The 23747-nt window shown below is 35.1% G+C and overlaps 1 protein-coding gene across 1 annotated transcript in view; it reads left to right on the forward strand.

Moving 5' to 3' along the window:
* The window catches only part of LOC113514753 (gamma-aminobutyric acid type B receptor subunit 2), a 196807-nt gene that overhangs the window by 47132 nt on the left and 125928 nt on the right, over positions 1-23747 (forward strand). The gene's annotated exons all lie outside the window — the stretch shown is intronic.

Consider the following 23747-nt stretch of genomic DNA (forward strand, 5'->3'; position numbering starts at 1 on the left):
TCATTCCAATCGTTATGTCGGTAAACGGTCTTATCCCAACCAGTCTGGCACAACATCTCAGATCGGTTGGGATTCCGAGGCGGTTCACTCCCGGGAAAAATGCAGAAAGCGGTGCTCTTAGATTCTGCCCGCATTGTACGCCGGTTTCTCTCCCTGGGGCCCTGAACCTCGATCGACTGTGCTTCTGCCGGGGGTTAGTTGCCATCTCCTCTCCTTAAGAGGGGAGATGAGAATTTTTGTAAAGGCTTATATTATTATTATCTATACGAGTATATTGCCCCTACAACCAATATATTTAGACATTCATACGTAACACCTAAATGCTGGTTATCAGTGAAACCAACGGATGTGGTAGATGACGCTATTATAACTTTGTAGTTAATGGGTTATGAAAACAGAAATTATTTCTTCTATATCTGTAAACTAACGATTCGGCCTAGCTTCGAACGGGTAGATAGAATTTAAAAATAATATAAGTATAGTTAAGATTAGACACTGAAAATGTAGACTTCCATAGGTAAAGAAATAAAAATCGGTTTACCATTGATTTGTATAAAAGTTGTTTGCTTGGGTACCTCTGTCCCATTCATGTTTCTACCGTGAAACAGTTGTGTTTGCATAGCTATGTTTTGGTTTGAAAGGTGGGATATGGCAGTGAACTTACAATTTATTGAAAGTTATTCCAAAGTCAATAAACATTATTTTTTTTTTTGAACCAAGACCTTGAATCTAACATTTCACGTGTCTAACTTTTAAACTGATGAATTTTCCTGCCTTTATTCCTTTAGGAATTGAATTTCAAAAATTTCTTTCTTTATGTTCACCTACAGCGCAAATAAAGAGGCAATTTGCAAAGTTTGAAGGTTTTACATTCAGCGGGCTCAACTTTGGGTTGATATATGGGCCAGTCAGTCAATCAGCATCCTCTTATATATATATATATATATATATATATATATATATATATATATATATATATATATATATATTCGTGTATATAACTGTCCATTGCTGAACATAGGCCTTCCCCTAGATGGGCACGCGATAATCGACACGCTTGGCAGTCAGATTGACAACTATAGTCAAGCTTCAGTGATATTCGAAGAAGGACGCTGCTGCTCATCCTTCGACCATTAAATTCCTTTAGTCACCTCATACGACACCCACGGAAAAGGAAGGGGTGGCATTCTATGCCGGGACCACACAGCCATATATTTACATAATATTATTAATTAATTAAGACTTCACCGGAACACAAAGCCAATAAACGTTAAATTTTGCATAGATAAATATGTAGTCGGTAGGCCTTCTGGGAATCACTACTATAGTGGGAGAGTTAACTCTATGTAAACAAAATCTCGTATTATTTTATCACAAAGTACTTGCATAACATTGGCATAACAACTTATAAACACCCCCACTGTTGGGCATAGACCCATCCACTTGGGAAATATATTAGTTTACCAGGCGACTTGGAAAAGGGTTTTATTTTGAAATAGATGAATCCGTGACTTGTTTTGTATGCACATATTAATAAATAAAATTTATACCACAAAGGTGGTAGTTTTTATACATGTTGCCTTCTGCAGGGCAAGGTTTATTCGAATTGCCGTATTTCAATTTGAAATATGTTGTATGATAGTAAAATTACAGAGTATGGATGGATGCATAACATCACATAACATGTCAACAGCTACTAAAAAAACCTCAATCTTCAGTTACTACGACGCATAAGAAGAACCAATAGTATTAAACGGGGAAAACCATAAATTGCAAATCACGTTACTATAAATAGAATTGTGTGCGATAAAATACCGACTTCATCATTCATCATCATCATTTCAGCCGGATAATGTCCACTGCTGAACATAAACTTTCAGTTGTGGTAAAATCATTTATTTATTTTTAAAGACTTTCGAGAGAGATTTTCTAGTTTAGAACACCTAACTTCTTTGGGACCAATCTATAATATATTTCAGATAAAAAAAAGAATTATCTAAATCGAAATTGTAACCGAATTGTGAACCTCCTTTTTTTGAAGTCGGTTAAAAAATACAACCGAATTGAGAAGCTCCTTCTTTTTGAAGCCGGCTAAAACCACGGCTTCTACTAGTATTAAAACGAATTTTGAAGCACTTGGTAATGTTGGGTGTAAAAATTGTCAAAATCATTAAGTGCTTCAAAAGTCGTTTAATCACATAAAAAACACACAATTTAAAACAAACAATTTAAAACACTTCAACTAAGACAAGGAATTTTCAATAGCCAAAAGTTTATAACTACAGTCCGTCACTTTTAGACTTTTTACGATTAAAAAAAAAAAAGAACACGAGTCGTAAAAGGTCCGGAAAAAAGAAACTGTTTCTTTGTTACGAACTCCAATATAATCCAATTACTTCACGTATAACAACCTAAAATGAAATAACTAGGACTGCCGACTCCTCCGGATTTCAAATTAAAACTTTTATTTCAATTTAAAATGTGAAATTATAATATAAAATAACTGATTTACTGTTAATTTTTCCTTAATTTACCCTTAATTTTTCGATGATAATAGAATGGTTGCTCCGCCTGTGCTATCAGCATTCACTGACGGAGTACCAGTAGGGGTAAAAGAAGCTGATTTTTTTTATACAACTTAGAATGGCAAACAAGCTGGCGGCCCACCTGATGGAAAATGGTAACCGTCGCCTATAGACATGAGCAGTACCATGGACATAACAGAGTATACTGTTTCGCCCATGATACCCCCCATGCGTTGCCATTCTTTAGGACTCAGGTGTTATTCCTCTGTACCCTGTAAATTCACGTCATAGCCCACCTTTCAAACCGAAACACAGCCGCAAACACATCTGCTTCACGGTAGAAACACGAATGGTACAGAGGTACCCAAGCAATCGACTTTTGTACGAAGTCTCCCTCTGGTGATGAAGCAGGTCAGTTGGCCCACCATGGCGAATTCAACAATAAATAAATCATAATGGTTTCCAGGTGGGACGGTATGGAGGTCGACCTGATAGGGTATATTGCTAGCAATGGGATTTCTAATCTCCATTAGTAAGAATCCCTTCTCCTCCCTGTTCCTATAGTTATCAGTGCTGTAATCAGAAGAAGACTTTGTACAAAAGTCGTCTACTTGGGTATTTCTGTCCCATTCGTGTTTCTGCAGTGTAGCAGTTGTGTTTGCATGGTTGTGTTTCAGTTTGAAGGCTAGGATATAAGGATATCACCATATCAGCCTTTAACTGTCCACTATTGAACATAAGCCTTCCCTTTGGGGGGTTTTGCCCATAGTTACCACGCTTGGCAGGCGGATTCGCAACCGCAGTTACACTTTAGAAATGTTTTAAGAGGGACACTGCTGGCCATTCCTCTCCCTACCTTAGTCGCCTTTTACGACATACACGGTGAAGAAAAGGATAGCCTATGCCATTCTACGCCACCGCAAATTAATAATAAGTCATATTAATTTACGCAGTAAAGGTCGTATTATGTAATTTATATGAGTTTATTTAAAATCACATTGTTTTTCTATCAGCGTGAAGTGCAGGCCACACACATCATTTGCAGTTTTTATATTATTATTTACCAAATTCGAAATTGGTATATCATTCATCTTCTAAATTCCTTATTATACATATACATTTCCAATTTGAATTCCTGATTTTCATTATCGGCCATAGTTAATAATAATATTTGGTTTTGTCAGATACTTAACTCATAGAGGTACAATTATATTGCAGCGACATTTACGCTTACGTTTAAGGCATTCTCGGATTACATATAAAATATAATAATTGAAACATAAAAATTAAAATATGTAGAACCAGAGGGAGATTTTGTACAAAGGTCGATTGCTTGGATACCTCTGTCCCATTCGTGTTTCAACCGTGAAGCAGTTGTGTTTGCATAGCTGTGTTACGGTTTGAAGTTGTTTCAGAGGAATAACATGAGTCCTCAGGAATTGGCTGGTATATATGGGCGAAAATATAATGTCCGTGGTATTTATATTGCGATGTACCACTTTCCATCAAGTGGACCGTCAGCTTGTTTGCCATTCTAAGTTGTATAAAAAAAAAATAGAAAATATATATAATAAAGTAAAACAAAATAATGTAGAGTATAACACAGTTATTAGAAAAAAAAAACAAAAGAATATTATTTAATGTTATTTCTCTATGCACGAATAACCAGTACATTTGAATGGAACTGTTCAGACACTGGAGCAGTATGCTGAGGATTTCATTTTTTGAATTCCGAATGTGTGAGCCCAGAAATTCTTTTTTTTTTCTAACTGTGTTTACTGTTGGCCGCTACACGATATAGTTAATAACAAATCCTTATATTCCAATTGTGGCTATTATAAATTTTATATTTTTTTAATCACTCTTGCTACAATTCATTGGTTTCCATAGCCGATTACTGTTACATTCTATTACACTATTAGATCGTTATTCTAAAATAGTATTAAACACATTTATTAATTAATTACTCTAACAAGCCCGTATAAATTTTTAAACTTGTTTAACAACCCGACTGGCGACCCTATATTCACACAATTAAACTTAAAAATGTAAAGTAATAATAAAATTATTTAAAAGAGCAACACGCAAGTACGGTAGATTAAAAAAAATGTAATGACTTTTCATGTAAGTTTATTTGGTTAATTGCTCTATAATTGCTGTTTAAGAGTTTTAATATACACCTTCGCTTGTGTATATAGGTTAGTAAAATCAAATGCAGGTATTACAGCTTCTATTAATAGAGAAAATGCTAACAAATGGCTTGCACAAAAAAATATACATATTATATTAATTGCAGACTTGTCCATTGCTAAACATGGGTTTCCTTCATATTACGTGTACTTTTTTTACAACACAGGGGCTAAACGAGCATACGGCTCACCTGATGGTTAGTGATTACCTTTTTTCTCCATCGGTTATTGGCTATATGGTCGGCCCATTGCCACTTCAGCATAAAAATTCCGCGGACTATGTCAGTGACATTAGTTCTTTATAGAAGATTTCCACGTTCTGGATTCTATCATGCAGTAAAACTTCGAGCTAAATAATTATATATACAATATATATATATATATATATATATATATATATATATATATATATATATATATATATATATTATATTATGGTTATATTATAAAATGCATCCTTAATAAAAGGCCACCACGTACGGTATATACGTATATATTCATTACCTCCTATGCCTCTATGTTGGATTGACTGGAAGAGATCTCTTTTAGAGATAAGTTCACATTTGCTTACTTTGGTATTAATTTATAATTATTATTATATGTTTTAATATAAACAATATATAGATGTACATTTTTCGAAGTAATAGATAAGTATATCTAATACTTATAATTTAATTGCATTTATAATACATATATATCAATAAAAAATATTGCAAATAGAGAGATAATAAAACATGTATGTATTTGTGATATAAAATAATGAGTTTAGTGAAAAAAATACGAGACATGTTCTAAAAAACCTCAGTGTCAACAGCCAGTATTAAAACTTCAACAGAAAATACATAAAAGAAGAAACATATATTTTTTACTTTCGTGTGTGTGTGTGTGTGCTACTATGAACACAAACAATAGACGTTTTCGAAAAGTTTATAACAAGCTAGCCCTGTCTCTGGCCAGCGACAATTATTCTGAATCTGACGGATGATAAATTGTCAGCCATGTTTTACTTTGTATTTCTTGTACCGAAATAGTTTTATCATCAATTATAAGTTGTAATTGGTATAAATATGTTTCGTGAGTCACACATACAGTCATACCATTTATATGAAATACAATAAAGGGTTTATAAATACGTAAATTTTGCACATAAAACCATTGATAAACATAAAATGCAAGATGCACAATCGAAGGTTACAAAACGAGACAAAATAGTAGAGCGCAGTCTACCAAAATACGCACTCATTTCTAGCCATTCTCAGGAGATAAACGAGGCAAAATAATCATCAAATCGACATATCAGACTTAAACTGTCTGCTGCTGAACATAAGCCTTTCCTATAAGGGGACATTTTCTAAGTTGCCATTTTTGTTAAGGTGATTAGGTATAATAGGCTTTTAGTGTTTTTTAACAAGGACGCTTTCTACACATTAAGTTACCATCGTTCATAAGTTGGCTCTTACGATTCCCGCAGGAAAGGAAGGGGTGGCCTATTCTATGCCGGGACCACACGGCGAAAATGACCATACTTTTGTAAAAATATGTCCACCACAAATACAAGTTAAATTTGCATTAGACAAGTATTCAATACATGTTTAGACGACTTACTACTAAAGCATTTCCAATATTTATTTATGTCTAAAAAAGTTTATATTACGAAAAAAAAATGTTCAGATAAACAGTATTTTAATTATTTTTGTAGTAAACCCGTTGATCTCTAGGATACAAAGATTCACATTTCGTCATCGTCATCACTTTTTTTTTTTTTTTTACAACACAGGGGGCAAACGAGCATGCGGCTCACCTGATGGTAAGTGACTACCGCCGCCCATGATCACCAGCGGCATTGCAGGTGTGCTGCCGGCCTTTTAAAAAGGAATATACTATTTTCTTGAAGGTTATGTTGTCGTATCGGTTCGGAAATACTTTTGCTGGAAGTTGATTCCAAAGAATGGTTTTGGAAGAAATGCCTTGAAAAACGCACGGTGGCACACACTCGTCCAGATGATTGGGATGAAACTTTAGTTTGTGGCGGGTTAACGGTGGTGAAAATAGGTATCAATCCGAACAATTCCTCAGAACACCCCCATGATAAACATAGAAGATGCACAGAGATGCAACATCTCTGCGCAGTTTCACAAAACGGACAGTAAGGCGTTGACTATCGATAATTCGAGCCGCCCGACTTTGAATGCGGTCTAACTCATTTTGGTATTGTGGCGCTCATGCCCACAGGTGAGAAATAATTCCAAATCGACCTGACTTGGGCTTTATATAATTTCAGGCGGTGTTCTGGCATGAAATATCGTCTCACCCTATTGAGCACATTTTTGGAAGCTATCTTAGCCTTCTCCTCCAGATGACCGCAAAACTGGACGTCGCAAGATATATCAACGCCCAGAATTCCTAGACTCGACTTTTTATCAAGGGAAGTGCCCTGAAAGTGAGGAGATACGACAAACGGCGTTTTTTTCCATAAACGCGCAGACTTGTGTCTTTTTGGGGTTAAATTGGACAAGATTTTGTTCACCCCAGATCGAAACTTGATGGAGTGAAGTTTCGATTTGACACAAGTCTATTCCGGTACTCATCGGTATGTGCTCGCGAGATCTTTGCATGACCGGTATATAATGTAAAAATGTCGTCTGCATAGCAATGAATATTACTTATCTGTAACATATCATTGATATGCATTAGACGGAGATTCAATACATATTGCGGGACACCAGCATTCAAAGGTTTTAAATCAGAGAATGCTCCGTCGACTACGACCTTAATGCTACGTTCCTTGAGAAAACTGGCGAAAAAATTTACATTCGCAAAAAAAATGTTTGAAAGCAGTATTTTAATTACACCCGATCAAACCCGTTGATCTCTAGGATACAAAGATTCACATTTCGTCATCGTCATCACTTCAGCCATTATTTGTCCATTGCCGGACATAGGCCTCCTATAAACTGTAATAAAGAACAGTCCTGAGTCACTTACATCTACTGACTTCTTGCAATGCATTTGAGGTCGTCACTCCATCTAGTGGGGGTCTTCCTACACTGCGTTTAACCGTCAGGGTCGCCACTAAAGGACCTTTCTTCCCCATCGATTCTTAGTTCTTCGAGCTATGTAACAAGCCCATTGCTACTTCAACTTGCTTATCCACTATTATCACGATTCATATTTACGGTAAATAAATTATTTCTATCAATTTTAATTCCGACTTTTTTATTTATTATTTATATATGTTATTTCTTAGACTTTATTATCTAATTTATTTATTTATTTATTACCTTACTATTAACGTACTTAATTTTATATTAATACTAGCTGACCCCGTAAACGTTGTTTTACCACTTATTGCGAAATATAAAAATCGCGATTAAAAGACAGGAGTTGATCGTAAAATGATGAAAATTTAAAGATGTCTGTATTTTTCAATGCTAAATCATAATAAAATAAAAAAAGAAAAATTTGTTAAAAAAATAAAAAAAAAATTTTTGGGGAGGGTACCCCTTATCATTGAGGGGTATGAAAAATAGATGTTGGCCGATTCTCAGACCTACCAAATATGCACACGAAATTTCATAAAAATCGGTAAAGCCGTTTCGGAGGAGTTTGGTAACAAACACCGTGACACGAGAATTTTATATATAAAATTTCAATGCAATATATGAATATATCAATAAATATCTATATATAATAAAAACGATACAGTTTTATCAAAAAAATATATTATTTAATTATATTTTGCATTCTCTTTTAAGAGAAGATAGACTGTGATACATTTTAAAAATGTATACATTTGTACAGGAACGTGCATCTAGAATTGTTTTATATCAAAACAAACTCATTTATTGCCCCGTGAAAGGGAAATGATAGCAAAGATTTCACAAAATTGATATTCAAAGCCATTATTACTGAAGCAATTGTAAATTGAAAGGGTTCTACAGCGAAATAATCGAGTTAAGACTTTTTGTATTACTCTTTTGATATTTTAAAATGAGAATAATTTAAATGCATTATAGCTTCGTAATAAAGTAATTCGACGATTTCGTTCATAAATTTTGTTATTAGCATTAATGGTGTAGTGGTTTAACAAATTGCCTAACCTTTTGAGGGTTCTGGATTCGAGACCCGCATAATACAAATATTATGTACCAACTTTTACCCGCGACTTTGTCCACGTTACCGGGATATGTTTACTTACCGAGATATGAAGTAGCCTATATACTTGTCCATACCAAATAAATACATAGATAGATACTATTTACTGTTTCTTCCAAAAGATTACAATAGTAAACTAATTATAAAAATAAATAATTACAAGAAATAATCACAGTGAGAAAACAATGGGCGACCTTATCGCTAAAAGCGATCTCTTCCAGGCAACCTTTGAATGGAGAGAAGTAATTATGAACAGTTTAAACGGAGGCACGATAGAAATTCTATCCTTTCTAAATGTGGTGATGTAATAAAGTATATATATATAGATATCATTATTATATGTATATGAGTATTGTCTAGCACATAGTACGAACCATAGCTATCCAACTAACTCGTGATAGTTATTATTCAAGAAGATTATATATTTTATATAATATATCATCGTATCGACCTTGAATTTTCCTCTGCTGATCATAAGCCTCCCCTATAAGGTTTAGCCAATAGTTGCCATGCTTGGCAAGCAGATTAGCAAACGCAGTTGGGCTTTTGAAATGTTTTAAAAAGGACTCTGCTCTCCATTCTCGCCTTTGTATTATATATTATATTAATTTTACCTCAATTCATGCAGTTATTATTTTGCCGAGTAAAAACTTAAATAATTTCAAATAAGACTGGCAAATCAATTGTTCTATTCGCGACCGTTTCATAGATACCACATAAAATTAATATATTGCAGTTCTTACCAAAGAAAAAACCGCTCCTCTGTCTTGAATAGACGCAAAAATTATGACCATTAACGAATTAAGATATACCTGGACACGCAACTTGATCACTGCGGCGTAGTATTCTGTAAAATTTCGTTCTACTTTTCGCATTACATTTCACTCTTAATGTCACTACACCTACATTTTCATCTCATTTGATTTTGTTAGCGTGAAAAATGAAGTGAATTGACTTTTATAAACTATGTATGTAATACAATCAAATTTCTATTTAAGTACTTACCTTTTTATGAAATTTATTTAATAACTACTTTTTTTTCAAATTACGCTTATATATATAATACTTGCTTAATTAAACAGTTATTTTCATTTAACATTTTATTAAATATTAACTTAACATATATTTTTTTTTTTAATGGGTGATAATGGAATGGTAATCCCATCCGCGCTATCGGTGTACACCGGCGAGGCACCAGTGAAGGATGATAGGTGAGGATGAAGCAGGTCAGTTAGCCCATCGTGACGAATTCAACAAGAATTGTTCACGATGATTTCAGAGGAAACCACGTGGAGGTCGACTTAAAGGGCATATTGCTAGCAATGGGGCTATCAAAATCCATTGCTTACAATCCCCTTCCCCCCAACTTAACATGTGTTATGAGGCAGAACAAGTACCTAACATACGGAATGGGAATTAATTCAGAGAAATTAAAAACGTAGGCACAAGTAAGGTCACAGCATAATAATCCAAATGCCAAGCGATCGAAGTCGTAGGCAGTGGCTTGTTTAAATATTTACACGCGTTAAGAGCCGATCGGACGCAGGGAAATTCTCGAAATTCTCACTTCTTGTATAGAACGTGACGATGGCATATCAATTTTTGCTTTAGGAAAATAACACTTGATACCTACCTATAGATGAATGAATGAATTAATGAAAACTCTTTGTTAATCCCTTCTAAGAACGACTCAGATTATAAATATAAACAATATGTATACAAACAAAAGGAGTAATTAATTACATAAACTTAATTACATAAAATCAAGATAAAGAGGCGACAATGGACGGCCTTATTGCTAACTACCGACCTCTTCCAGGTAAACTTTTTTTATTTTTTTATACAACTTAGAAAGGTTAGCGTTGCCATTCCTGAGGACTCAGGTGCCTTCCACCCTGTAAATTCATGGTATTGATCATGGTAGAAACAAATTGGCTATTTAAAATGTCAACATGTCTATTCGAATCATGCCGTATTTCAATTTGAAATATGGTGTATGATAATAAGTAGTATGGATGTATAACAACTTCAGTTACTGCATGGCATAAGAAGAGACAAGAATATATTCTTTATTGCACTTAAATAATACATGCGACGTATAATTTAACAACTTGTTAGCAAGAGAGGACTTATCTCTGAAAGAGATCTCTTCCAGCCAACCCAGTGTAGTTAGAGAGAAAATAATTTAATTTGGATAATCCAGTGCAGGAAAGGTACCGGTGAAAATAATGAAGAATTTTATACTAGAAAAAAAAATACCATTAATTCTAATTTACGAAATTATAATTAAAATTGTGTTCTACAAAAAATAACCAACTTTAGTTGTGGCAAAACAAATTATATTAATTTAAAAACTTATTTATTTATTTATTTATTCTTTATTGCACAATAAAAACACGCTTAAAAGATTTTTTTTAACCAACTTAGAATGGCAGAAAAAATATATGACCAACATGATTGAAATAATTTATTTATTTTTTTATTCATTTTTTTACTATTCTTGACGGAAGCTTACAGCTGTACTAGTTTAATAATTAACTATACTAATATTAATTTAACTATTAAACCTAATATCCATTGGACCAATCCGTAAGTATACCCTTATAGATAAAAATATAATTATCCAAGTTAGTTTACAACTGACAGAGTTTTAAGGTAACAAACATACAAAAGATATTTAACCGAATGTAAACCTTTTTTTTGAAGTAGGTTGAAAAAAAACAGATTTACAGTTAACATTTCAGTTATTTCGACATTATTGTACTTTTCATTAAATGTTAACAAAATAAAATGTTGATAGTCACAATACTATTTCGTTATAAGCATTTCTTTCCGATCACATTCGGGGCATTTAACTCGCGTGGAATTCGTTTTCTTTGTTCGTATTCCGTACATCTTTATTTTTTTTTTATTTTCTTCGTTTATTTATTTATTTCGAATTAGGCACACCAACAGTATATATATATATTATACATAAATTAAATAACATTTTTGTGTAGAATGCTGATATGCATACCTATAGCAGGCGTACACAACATTGACTACAGATTACATGCATATAAATGTCATAATATAATTAATAAAATAAATTAAATTTATTATTACATATTCTTTATTACATAATTCAATTAAATATAAAACAAGACTGGGCAATACCATCAAATCTACATGGTCTTCAGTATCTTACCGCGGAACACCGCCAACGAGTCATGGCTTACGTCTATATCCGGATCTAAACCGCATATATGATTATAGTTATTGCAGAAGAAGCATGAAAGTACGATAAATGCTGTAGAGATGAGAGCTTTGAGAAGTATGTGTGGTATTACATTAAAAGATAGAGTAAGAAACAGTGTGATTAGAGAGAAGTGTGGTCTGAAAGACGATGTAGTGACAAAAATCGAAAAAGGAATGTTGCGCTGGTTTGGTCATTTGGAGAGGATGGATGAAAGAAGAATTACGAAAGAGATTTATCGAGCAAGAATGAATGGAGATGTCGGTAGAGGCTGCCCTAGACGGACGTGTGTTGACCAAATAGGCGACGTGCTGAAGAAGGGCCAAATTAAAAGTACCGAGCGTAAGTGGCGAGCGTGTATGAAAAGATTGATGAATGTGGAAGAAGCGAAAGAGGTTTGTTTGAATCGAAGCATTTGGCGTTCCATTGTTTCTGCCTACCCTAATGGGAGACAGGCGTGACAGATATGTATGTATGTATGTATGTAGTTATTGCATATTCTTGCAAGCGGAGCACTCAATCCTAAATTATTTTTGCACAGTGGCACATAAAATATCTTATTGATGGGATACCTAGGGATACTGTGAGGAACTACATATTTAATTTCACTCAAAAGCACGTTAACATCAATGATTGGTATTCTATTGTAAAGGTAAAAATTTTTGAAACAATAATTTATTTATTTATTACATCAACTGGATGAGCTTTACAGTCTTCTAATACGTTCACCCAGGAAAACATGGAACAGTTACCCCACCTGTGCAATCGATATACGCTGGCGAAGCACTAGTGAGAGATGATAAGCTATTAAGAGCCGTATGGTCCCGGCATAGAATAGGCCTCTCCTTCCTTTCCCATGGGTGTCGTAAGCATCGAACTTAGAAATATTCCTTTTTTAAATTAGTTGAATAGAGTTTTTACGCCATTATTATTATTATTCTTTTATACAACTTAGAATGGCAAACAAGCTGACGGTCCACTTGATGGAAAGTGGTAACCGTCACCTATAGACATGAGCAGTATCACGGACATAACAGAGTATACTGTTTCGCCCATGATATCCCCCATGCATTGCCATTCCTAACGACTGAAAATATTCCTCTGTACCCGTTATAATATAATCAAACCGAAACACAGTTGCAAAACAACTGCTTCACGGTTGAAACACGAATGGGACAAAAATATTCAACTTTTTACAAAGATTAATAGTTTACAGTTACATTATATTATTTATATTATATATTGTTATTTATTTTATACTAATAAAAAATCTGCTATTTTAAAACAATAATAGTACGATATTGAACGAGCAGGCCGCCTACGCGGTTGCACCTCGCAATTGTGCATGACGGACATTGAAAAAAGGAAAAAGTACAGTGAAAATATCAAAATGTCACTCACAGCAGCTTTAAAAGCGAACATGTAATTTTTAGAACACGGATCGTTTGAATATGTTAACTCCTCTCAGCTGAAAATTGAAGGGAATTTTGCAAAATTTGCAGCGAATGGGATTAATGTGCAATATTCATGCGAATATGTGTATTGTACATGGATATTACTATAGAAATGTTACAGAGTAAGTGTGTGTAAGTGCATGCGTTTAACAGTGTATGTGCGGATTTATTTATTTTTTAGATATTATTATGTATTTCCACGTACACGCACACACGCAAACATACACGAACACACGCACGCACGCGCATGCACGTACGCGCACATAGACGCACATCAGACACACACACGCACTCACGCGCCCAGGCACACACACGCACAGACACACACACACACACACACACACACAAATGATATAAGTAAAAAAATAAATAATTTTAACATTGAATTAAGCAAAACTGATATTTCTAATGTTTGCACATAATCATAGATTGCTTTTTTTTTTTTATCCAGTATGAAATGGTAAAAAATCTAATGGCCCCTGGATATCACATCCATCACTTACAGACACAAACACAACTATGTGATGGAATTATGTATTCACTACATTATATTCAGACAGACAGATAGGTAATCCTACGAGGTTTTATTTTTAACATATCCAAAAAAATATGGAGAGTCTGGCTCTTTAAGTGAAATGGTAACAAATCGACACGTTCGCGTAATAAATACAACGTTACGCTTTTTAGACAAATGGAAAACTGATGTTTCAGAATACAGCGGATAACAAATTAATCATTGTGTTAAATAATATAAATGACTTTTAGATAATTATAATAAAAATCGCTTTATTCTCTTTGCATTTAGGTGGAATTTCAAATAAATTTAATTATAGTATTCACGTTATTTTACTAGTATAAATTGAATATATATATATATATATAAATAAATAATAATAATAAATAAATAAATAAATCTTTATTTTCAGGTATATACCCATAGTTTACAGTTATATTATTAATTATACACACTATTATAATTATTATTAAAATACACATTAATTACAAAATACGAATTTAAATTTAATTATTATTAATTAAAATTTATCTATATAACATGTTTGTTCAATAAAAAATAATTAAAAATAATTCTTTATTTGAAACTTTAAACATTGATTAGAATATTATTGAAAATGGGTGATATAGTATAAAACTGTGACGCAAATATTTTTTTTTTTTAAGACAAATATTTGTCTCTAGACTACAATAATTAAATTTATTTACAAAATTAATAGTAAATGATAAATTAGTTACTTTTAAACTTTCGCTTTGTTTACCCTTAAATTTTAAATACACAATTGAGACTTAAGGCGATGAAAAAGCTTTTATAAATAAATAGTACTTACATACCTGCTTTTTTATGGAAAGTGGTATCCGTCGAAACGCCTATATGGAAACATATAGACATAAGAATACCATGGACATAACAGAGTATACTGTTTCGCCCATGATACCCCCATGCGTTGCCATTCCTGAAGACTCAGATGTTATTCTTCTGTACTCAGTAAATTCACGCCATATCTCACCCTTCAAACCGAAACACAGCCATGCAAACACAACTGCTTCACGGTTGAAACACGAATCGGACAGAGGTACCCAAGCAATCGACTTTTGTACAAAGTCTCCCTCTGGTAAGCCATTTCTGAGAATAAAGTGCACAAACGTACAGAAATACAAACAAAAATTCTAAAGATTATTGTTTTAGGTTTCATTGCGTTCATAAAGCCCCTCTATAATTACATATATCGACTCAATAGAACAAGAACACTACACAAAGAATACGAGAAATCTATGTAAAACGACACTCGAATGTATTACCTACAAAGAAATTGCTAACCAAGAATAAATGGGTTAAGTTTTCCAACCTCAAACGGATAACTGGGAAATCTAAGAAAGAACGTTCGAATGCCTTTGATCTGGGCCCCACACTTGTTAGCGAACGCGAGCTCAATTGGGCCCCGAGATGTGCTTTGTGTAAGACGTTTATGTGTCTGATCTGCTAGAGTCCAATCAGATTGGTTTGCTTTTGACGTGGTACATTTTGTTTTTTGTGCTTTGACGAGAATCCAATAAGTGCGAATAGAACACATACTGTACGATCCGTAGGAAGCTGTAATTATGCAATAGATTCTTTTATTTCTTCTTTGCAATTCTCTATTTTCAATCAATCTTATTGATAATCGTGGACTAGTGGCTTAACGCACAGTTGGTGTTGCGAGTAATGGTCGCAGGGTCGTCTATTGAACCTACAATTATATATCTATCTATTAGATATATAATCTATTTGCATCACTAACAGCACACAAATATACAACTTAGGATGGCAAAAAGTTGTCGCCCACCTGATGGAAAGTGGTAACTGTAGCCTATAGACATGAGCAGTACCATGGACATAACAGAGTATACTGTTTCGCCCATGATATCCTCCATGCGTTGCCATTCCTAAGGACTCAGGTGTTATTCCTCTGTACCCTGTAAATTCACTGCCATATCCCATCTTTTAAACCGAAACACAGCCATGCAAACACAACTGCTTCACGGTAGAAACACGAATGGGACAGAGGTGACCAAGCAAACGACTTTTGTACAAAGTCTCCCTCTGATAATATATATTACCTAGGTAATGTATATATAATTTATATATATAATACCTAGAGATTGTATAAAGTATCTTCTACTTCACCTATAATGTGTAAATTAAATAGATTTTAAGAATTACTGCACTCAAAAAATATTTGCTCACTCTTACTTTACGTTAATTATTATTTTTTTTATATTTAATTACTATTTTCAAATACAACATTTTTTTATATATTTAAGGGCTTTGACCTTCTTCAATAAGTTGATATTTTCTTTAAATACTGAAGTCATCATCATCATCATCATCGTACCAGTCGTTAACTGTCCATCGCTGATCATAGACGTACCTCTGCTTGGGTACCTCTGTCCCATTCGTGTTTCAACCGTGAAGCAGTTGTGTTTGCATGGCTGCGTTTCATGAAAACAGAGGAATAACACCTGATCAGGAATGGCAACATGGGGGGTATCATGGGCGAAACAGTATACTCTGTTATGTCCATGGTACTGCTCATGTCTATAGGCGACGGTTACCACTTTCCATCAGGTGGGCCGTCAGCTTGTTTGCCATTCTAAGTTCTAAAAAAAAAAAAAAAAAAAAAAAAAAAAAAAAAAAAAAGTCCTTCATAAACTCCATAAGGAACTGTCCTACGCCACCTGCATTCACTGACCCCCTGTACTGTATTTGAGGTCGTCTCTCCATCTAGTTGAGGGGTGGGGTGGGTGTCTTACACTTTGTTTGCATATGCAAGGTCGCCACTCAAGAATCATCTCCGTCAGTTGTCAGTAATTAAATCTATATGACCAGCTGGCTTATCCTTCTTTGTTAATTTTTTGGCCAACGTGTCTAAAACCGTTGATAATTATAATACCTAGATATTTTATAAAATACCGGGTTATACATATTGTCGGTAACATATGTATATATATTTGCGATATTATTATACCAACATCAACTGTTCCAGAATAGCGAACGTTTCAAAAGAAATATAATTTCCCACAGGTAAAATCCCTAGTGTGTATTATTGATTTGTATGAATAAAAACTCCGCATTGTTCCCCTTTTTTCGTTTCAGATTATGATATAAATATGTTTTCATGGCCGTGCATGCGTATATTTCGTCAGATACTCACTCGAATTAGCTCCGCTTGCGTGATTCACGCATCGTAATGTTTCGTACAAACATACAATTTTTTTTTACAATACAGGGGGCAAACGAGTATGCTGCTCACCTGATGGTAAGTGACTACCGCCACCCATGGTCACCCACAACACCTACGGCATTGCAGGTGTGCTGCCGGCCTTTTAAAAAGGAATATGCTCTTTTCTTGAAGGTTATGTTGTCGTATCGATTCGGAAATACTGCTGCTAATATTTCAGTATTAATGCAATGGTGCCTGATATTTTCTAAAATCAAACTAGAATTCACTAGCGGATTCGCGTGCGATTTACATATGGTATTCTATAAGCCAGAAATATAGTATAATCTGTTATGTTCATGGTATCACACCCCGGATACTTCCTATAAAAACACCACAATTCGTGATTTTCACAACTACAAAAACAAGTAATGTTACTAATTATTACTAATAAATAAATGTAATACATGTGGCAATGTGTGCGTGTAATTGTTAGGATTGGCGTGTGAAAAGCACGAGCTTCCATGTATTGTATAATAATAATAATAAATCTTTTTATTTCAGAGATATACCTATAGTTTACCTTCATTGCTATCTATCTATCCTATTTAAGAGCTGCGCTCTTGTCGGTGGAGCTCTTGCCACTCACTACGATTTTCAGCGAATATCTTCACCTCTTGATACGACACGACACCAACTCCTTCCTTGATCTGCCTGATGTAACTATGTCTCGGTCTCCCTCTTCCCCTCCTTCCTTCTATCTTACCTTCTATTATAATGGTCTTAAGTTCGTCGTGTCGTATCAAGTGTCCCAACATTTTTCCCCTTCTGTCCTCAATAGTTCTAATAATTTGTCTTTTTTCCTTAACCCTAAGCAGGACCTCCTCATTGCTAATTCGATCCCTCCAGCTAATTTTCTCCATCCTTCTCCAGCACCTTCATTGCTATAATAATTTAATTTAAATTAATTTCAATTTTTACATTACATAATATAAATATTAATTAATAAAATACCAATTAAAATAATTTTATTATAAATTCCTTGGCCACATAAAGGTACGTAGTGTGGAAAACTATCTTAACAATAGGATTACTTATTTTTATTAATCTTTTATGAAATTTTGCTTTACATTTTTTCTTTAATGGATGATAATGGATTGGTAACCACGTCTGCGTCACTGGCACACACTGGCGGGGCACCAGTGAGCGATGACAGATAAGTATGAAAGCAGATCAGTTAGCCCATCGTGACGAATGCAACAAGTCTTAATCACAATGGTCGATCCCTGAGAACCGCGTGGAGGTCGACCTGACAGGGCTTGCTAGCAATTGAACCATTAGTCCCCATTCCTAACAATCCCTTTCCCCCCTCATTAACCCTGTTCTCTGCGAACATGCCATACGAGTCAGCATAGCTCAGGCCAATTCTATCCACTGACTCCACTGTCATCCATAAAAAAAAACACCATCTCATTTGTGAAATGACAGCGTAGCTAACTAGATAAGTATATAACAATTATTAGGAGTCCACTTTAGTTAATAAAACTTGATCTTTTTTCATATGTCATTCACAAAGATTACAGAATTAGACGAAGTGAAAATTTAGGTGAAGCGAAAGTGAAGTGAGCAGCGAAATTAGGGGCTGAATACTGAACGTGGGGCGCGTAAAAATCTATGCAAGCTTTCTTCTTTTGCTATTTGACCGGTGAATTGTGAAGCTTCTCTTAAATAAATATGATTCAGTAATGATCCGTATTGCGTATCATTTTCTGAGTAATGAACTTGTACATATGTAAGGGGGAAGGGATTGTTAGTAATGAGATTTAACAACCTTATTGCTAGCAATACACCCTATCAGGTCGACCTCCACGCGGTTTCCTCTAAAAAGCATAGTGGTTAATGCTTGTTCAATTAGTTACTATGGGCCAACTGTCCTGCCATCATCCTCACTTGTCACCCTTCACTGGTGCCCCGTCAACGTATACCGATAGCGTAAGCGGGGTCCATTCTATGTTCACCCATAAAAAAACATATGGAGGAGAGGGAAGGGGGTTGTTAGCAAGTGGAGACACCATTGGATATAAATATACATTATTAATGCCATGCAGCATAATCATACGCCATCTTGTCCTAGCATAGAATGCGCCACCCTTTCCTTTCCCGTGGTTGTCGTAAGCGGCGACTAAGAGGACTTAATGGTCGAGGGATGAGCAGCAGCGATCCTTTTAAAACATCACCAAGAACCTAACTGTAGTTATCAATCCGCCTGTCAAGGGTAGCTACTTGGGGGGAAAGGGATTGTTAGTAATGGAGACTAAAAATCCCATTGCTAGCAATATACCTAACCAGGTCGATCTCCACGCGGTTCTCCCTGGAAACTATCATGGTTAATTCCTGATGAATTCATCATGATAGGCTAACTGGCCTGTTTTCGTTGTCATCGATCACCCTTCACCGGTGCTCCGCCAGCGTATCCCGTTAGCGCAGGCGGAGTTACCATTTCATTTTCATCTAATAAAAAGGGTAATTACTACAAGCAAAACTTCCCTTATGGGGGCTCCTATATTCAACAATGGCTGATGTGAATAAATACACCATCAGATTGACCTCCAAGCAGTCTTACTGAAAACCATTGTAGTTAATTCTTGAAAAATTCATCACGGCTAACTTATCTAACTTAATCCTCACCTATCATCCTTCACGGGTGCCTCACTAGGATATAACGATATAGTACATTTAGAGTTACCAGTCTGTATTCATCTATAAAAAAAATCACGGGAGAAAAAATGTTCTTAGTAATGACAAAGAACACTCTTTCTCTTGTGATTTTTTATTGCCTACTACCCTTGCCTACCCCATTGGGTAGCTATCTGAGTTATGGATTTTTTTTATACAACTTAGAATGGCAAACAAGCAGACGGCCCACCTGATGGAAAGTGGTAACCATCGCCTATAGGCATGAGCAGTACCATGGACATAACAGAGTATACTGTATCGCCCATGATAACCCCCATGCGTTGCCATTCCTGAGGACTCAGATGTTATTCCTCTGTACCCTATAAAATCTGTAAATTCACGCCATATCCCATCCTTCAAACCGAAACACAGCCATGCAAACACAACTGCTTCACGGTAGAAACACGAATGGGACAGAGGTACCCAAGAAATCGAATTTTGTACAAAGTCTCCCTCTGGTGATGGATGGATATATTTACAAAGTAACAAACATAAAAAAAAAACCAAAGAATGGAGAACTTCCCCGTTTTTATGAAGTCACTTACAAAGTTATTCTCATTCATAAAGACTACCGAATACGGAATACAAGCAGAGGGCCTACCATGAAATGTTTTCCGAAATTGCGAAGCCGAACGAAACACAAATATGATGTTAAAATTACATAATACTTACCGTTTAAAACATTAAAAATATTATTCCTTTGGACTTTTATGGTAGGCATTATTACGAACGAAATGTTAAGCTCCATTTACTGGGCCGATTTAGGTATGAAAGAAAACACGAAATTGAGTCGGAAACATCGGAACTTCATGGTAGGCCCCCTGATTGCTGCATAAATATAAGCACATACACTCGCGTAATAAACCGTTGTACGTTTTAGTAAAACAAGCCCTTTTCACCCGAGCAATAGAGGCAGGCTTTATGGTGGAGGATAAAGATTCACAAATACGTGTACAAGTCATTCAGTGTACGACCATCAGGTAAGTGGCGTGCAGTTGTACAAATGTAATGCGGTATAAAACAAAAAGCCTTGATTTTAACTGCTTCGTAAAATACTCGTGGTACTCTAGCAAGTAAGTCTAAGATGCTTCTTAAACTAGATTGACTATAGTCTGAACAGCAATCTACGAGTGTTAGTATACTCCATTAGTTTTTATTCTATTGATTTTTGTCTCTTTTTTTTACAACACAGGGGGCAAACGAGCATGCGGCTCAACTGGTTGTAAGTGACTACCGCCGTCCATGATCACCCACAACACTAAAGGCATTGCAGGTGTGCTGCCGCCCTTTGCATATGAATATGCTATTTTCTTGAAGGTTATGTTGTCGTATCGGTTCGAAAATACTGCTGCTGGAGTTGATTCCAAAAAGTGGTTGTGCGTGGGAGAAAGTGCCTTGAAAAACGCACAGTGGAAGACCGCCACTCGTCCAGATGGTTGGGATGAAATTTTAGTTTACGGCGGGTAGTACGGTGGTGAAAATTTTTATTCGGAACACGACGAATACGGAAGAAATCTTTAAAATGTTATCAGTACAACTCATAATATAAATAAGTTGCATAGCTACTTTATCGCCGATTCTTATTTTTTTAATATACACCGGCGGGGCACCAGTGGAAGATGATAGGTGAGAATGAATGCAAGTCAGTTGGCCCGCCATGATGAATTCGACAAAAATTAACCATGATGGTTTCCAGGGGCAACCGTGTGGAGATCGACCTTACAGAGTATATTTATAGCAATGAGGCTATTTGACCTTGTTACTAATAATCCCTTTCCCCCCGCCAGTTCTTTATTGTGCACAGCAGAACACGTTATGATTCTACACGCAGAATTAATAATTGGATAAATTAATTATTATAGGTATTGGTATTAAGGAATAAAACCAAGTGCCGCAATCAAAATGTTTTTATTTTAATTTATTGTATTTATTATAAAACATTAATAACAATTTATTTAGCAATGTCACGTACAAAGGTAAATTTATCTCAATAAAGCATTTTTTTTATACAACTTACAATGATAAACAAGCCAGCCCACCTGATAGAAAGTGATAACCGTTGCCTATAGACATGACCAGTACCATGGACATAACAGAATATACTTTTGTACCCCATGCGATGCCATTTCACACATTTCATTGCAAACACAATTGTTTCACGGTAGATACACGAATAGGACAGAGGTACTTAAGCAAACGACTTTTGTACATAATCTCCCTCTGGTATCTTCGCTAGTTATTATATGAAAAATAGAAATTTAGTTTATCTATAATCAAGTTTCTTGCTTTAGTTTTTGCAAATGTATCAATGATTTGGATTAAATTTAAACTTTATGTGGATTCGTTTTCGATTGATATTAGTAATAAATGTCGGAGTTGAGCTTGACCCTCATTCCTCAAATCATCATCATCATCATTTCAGGAATTACCCGTCCACTGCTGGACATAAGTCTCCCCCATAGACTGCCATAAAGAACAGTCCTGAGCCACCTGCATCTACTGACTCCCTGCAATGCATTTCAGGTTGTCACTCCTAGTAGGGGATCGTCCTACACTGCGTTTACCCATACACGGTCGCCACTCAAGAACCTTTCTTCCCCATCGATTGTCGGTTCTTCGAGCTACGTCGGTTCTGCCAGCCCATTGCCACTCCTCAAATACATTCATTCCTCAAATAGTTTTTATAACTTTAAATTTGGTAAATGATCTTTTAGCTTCTTCAATCACTTTATATAATTCAATTTATACTTTATAAGTGAGATTCCGAGAGGCCCCCTCAGATTGGGGGCCCCGTTTAGCCCTCCGGTAGCTACGCCACTGGGTATGACAATAAATATCAAATTTATAATTAGATATCGCGTTCTGTAACTTTACAATCGACTTCAAAAAGGGGATTCTCAAATCGACGATTGTAACCTCATAACTCCATTAATTGTAAAATCGACTTGGAAAATTCTGTTTTTTATCTGAAAGCAAACAGAATGTCAGAATACTGATTGATTCTATAGATAGATAGATAGATAGATAATTTATTTGCATAATTTACAGCACACAAATTACAACATATATAGATATATATAAAAATAGGATACATAAAAACGATATATATATATATATATATATATATATATATATATATATATATATATATATATATATAATCAGTTCAATAGTTTTAGTTTTTTAAATTTATTTATTTAAAAAAAAACATGATACTTGTATAGATGTTAATAACAGGTATAAGTCCTCATATTTCGCCATAATTAGGCATGTAAAAAAGACGCCGTTTGTCGTATTTCCTCACTTTCAGGGCACTTCCCTTGATAAAAAGTCGAGTCTAGGAGTTCTGGGCGTTGATATATCTTGCGACGTCCAGTTTTGCGGTCATCTGGAGGAGAAGGCTAAGATAGCTTCCAAAAAGTTAGGAGCGCTCAATAGGGTGAGACGATATTTCATGCCAGAACACCGCCTGAAATTATATAAAGCCCAAGTCAGGCCGCATATGGAATACTGTTCTCACCTGTGGGCAGGAGCGCCACAGTACCAACTCCTTCCGTTAGACCGCATTCAAAGTCGGGCGGCTCGAATTATCGATAGTCAACGCCTTACTGTCCGACTTGATCCACTGAAACTGCGCAGAGATGTTGCATCTCTGTGCATCTTCTACCGAATTTATCATGGGGAGTGTTCTGAGGAATTGTTCGGATTGATACCTGTTGCTGATTTTCACCACCGTACAA

The sequence above is a fragment of the Galleria mellonella genome, unplaced genomic scaffold (assembly GCF_026898425.1).
Source record: "Galleria mellonella isolate WM207_F2 unplaced genomic scaffold, CSIRO_AGI_GalMel_v1 utg1674, whole genome shotgun sequence".
Taxonomy (NCBI): Eukaryota; Metazoa; Arthropoda; class Insecta; order Lepidoptera; family Pyralidae; genus Galleria; species Galleria mellonella.